Here is a 3,075-nt window from a genome sequence, read left to right on the forward strand (position 1 = left end):
GGAGGGTCACAAACTCTCATGGCCATTTTTATCTCCTACCTGGTGTCTCACCTTAGCTTACTTGATGGACCCCTTTGTTCCCTCTTACCTCTTATTACGTGTGCTCCACAAACCAACTGGAATGACTTTCTTCAAATGTAAATCAGATCTTGTGATATTTTACTTACAATCTTACAGTGCCTCCTCCTTTGACATCCCTTTTGACTCTTTCTTATAATCTGGCCTTCCTGGCTATATTTCGGTTCTTTTGGATATCCTGAGTATGTTTTTGCCTTTGCCTGAACTCTGCTGATATCTAGCTGTGCGGTTAGAGTAGCGTGTACATCCTCCCATTTTTCACCCATTTACGTTCGACTACAATGTTACGCCGAAGATTCTTCACACAGGATCATCCCATTTCTACCAGAAAACATCTTGGCAGAAGTGAAGATGTGTCCCTGAGACCTACCCCCATGGTGGAAGGGTTCATACCAAGCCAAATTTGCCATCACGCTTCAGCTTTTTGAAGTCTTTCTCAGTTCTTCAGATACCACCATGTGCTTCTTGGAGTATTCTGGTCAGCAAGAGGGGAAGGTTCTGGAAGCTGAGGACTGCTACTCCCCACCCAATGACTAAATAAAATAGTGGTTTAAAGGACTGGCCAGTTGTGTTTGGTATGGGTCTCTACTGGCACAAAATCCTACCCTGATAACTTTGTTTAAGGAAGCAGAAGCTTTATCAGGTCCTCCCTGTAGTCTGGCAGCAGTCACTGCAAAGCCTGCTTTCTTCTGTCTTTCACGGGTGCTATTTTGGAAGAGGTCTTTGACAGTCTTAATTCTACCCTAAAATCCATGTCCCAGGGAGCCTCCTCTGCTACAGGCAATCTGGACATAGGGTTCAAGAGATGAGAGAGAGAGAGAGAGAGAGAGAGAGAGAGAGAGAGAGAGAGAGAGGGAGAGGGGGGGGGAGGAGAAAGAAGAAAGAGAGGAGAAGGAGGAGGAGGAGGAGGAGGAGGAGGCGGAGGAGGAGGAGGAGGAGGAGGAGGAGGAGGAGGGGAATAAAGGTCCAGTCAGAGACAGGATGTAAGAGAATATGAATCAAAGAAATATGATAGAGAAAGAATGCTCACTAAGGAAAGGAAAGAGATGATGAGAAGAGCCTGGGGATTCCATTTACAGATTTATTTAGGATTGCATCCTCCGTGTAAGGTGTGCTTGTAATCTAAAGGACAAAGCAAGAACTTTGCAAAGATCTGAGACAAAATCACCAAAGAAAGAGAAGTTTCCAGCACACCGTTTAATATGCTCAAGAGTCAGAGATAACTGATGAGTTTGAGTGACTCCTGAATGCCAGGTTCTGGCAGACATCGTGGCTGCCATTATTTCAGTCAGACTCACAGCCTCCGTGTGAGACTGCATCAGCCAGTGTCCCAGCAGGAAACAGGTAACGCTCAATGAACAGCTATTTGTAAAGGCATGAAGGTGGTTAAGCTAAGGAAGAAGTGAAGGAACCCAGGATTAGGAGTATGGGAAGCCAGTCTGATCCCCTTTGCCCACCACTCCTGTCCTCAGTCTGTTAGCTAAACCTGGGACAAACTCACAGAACAGGAGAGAAGCTACCATGGGGTTGCACTGCCTAGGGGAGAAAAAATAGCTACTAACTTGATTCACTAGGAAGCAAATGGCCCCAACATCTCTCACTTCCTGTATCAACTTCTATTTTTTTTTAAAAAATTAAAAACAAAAATTGCAATTTCATTGATGACAAAATTATTTATAACTCAACATGTCAAAAGCATTCCCGTATCAAATCATTATTTCCACACTACTTATTTTTTAAAATTTATTTAATTTTCCACTTTGCATCTCAATATCAGCCCCTCTTTCCTCCCAGTACCCCTCACACAGATCCTTCCTCTACTCCCCTCTGCCTTTTTCCTCTGACAAGAGGGAGCTTCCCCTCCCCCTGTTATTCCTCCTGCACATCAAGTCACTGCAGGACTAGGCCCATCCTCTCCCACTGAGGCCAGAAAAGGCAGCCTAATTAGAGGAATGGGATCCACAGGCAGTCAACAGATTCAGAGACAGCCCCAGTTTTGGGGAACCCTCATGAAGAACAAGCTGCAACTTGCTACCTACATATGTGCAGGGGTGGGCTTGGAACTAGGTCCAGCCCATCTTTGCTTGGTAGTTCAGTCTCTGGGAGTCCCCCAAGGTCCAGGTTGGTCTTCCTGTAGACTCCTTGCCTTCTTTGAGTCACTTAGTCTTTCCCTCAACTCTTCCCCCAAGACTCCCTGAGCTCCATCTAATGTTTGGCTGTGGGTCTCTGCATCTATTTCCATTGACTGCTAGGTGGAGTCTCTCAGAGGACAGCTATGCTAGGGTCCTGTCTGCGAGCACAACAGACCATCACTAATAGTATCAGGGATTGGTGCTTGCCTGTTAGATAGGTCTCAAATTGGGGCAGTCACTGGTTGGCCATTCCTTCAGTCTCTGCTCTGTCTTTGTCCCTGCACATTTTGTCAGGACACATTTAGAGGCCTTTAAAGAGGAAATGAGTAAATCTCTTAAAGAAATACAGAAAAATACATCCAAACAGGTGAAGGATATGAATAAAACTGTACAAGATCTGAAAATGGAATTAGAAGCAAACACAAACGTAAAGAAAACACAAACTGAGGCCATCTTGGAGATGAAAAACCTAGGAAAGAGAAAAGAAACTACATTCGCAAGCATCACCAACAGAATACGAGAGATGGAAGAGAGAATCACAGCACAGAAGATACAATGGAAGAAATCGATACATTGGTCGAAGAAAATGGAAAATCTAAAAAGTCCATTGCACAAATCATCCAGGAAATTTGGTACACTATGAAAAGACCAAATCTAAGAATAAAAGGAATAGGAGGAGGAGGAGGAGGAGGAGGAGGAGGAGGAGCTGGAGCCAGAGAAGCAGAAGCAGAAGCAGAAGCAGAAGCAGAAGCAGAAGCAGAAGCAGAAGCAGAAGCAGAAGCAGAAGCAGAAGCAGAAGGAGAAGGAGAAGCAGAAGCAGAAGCAGAAGCAGAAGCAGAAGCAGAAGCAGAAGCAGAAGCAGAAG

The sequence above is a fragment of the Grammomys surdaster genome, unplaced genomic scaffold, assembly GCF_004785775.1.
Source record: "Grammomys surdaster isolate TR1022 unplaced genomic scaffold, NIH_TR_1.0 126271, whole genome shotgun sequence".
NCBI lineage: Eukaryota > Metazoa > Chordata > Mammalia > Rodentia > Muridae > Grammomys > Grammomys surdaster.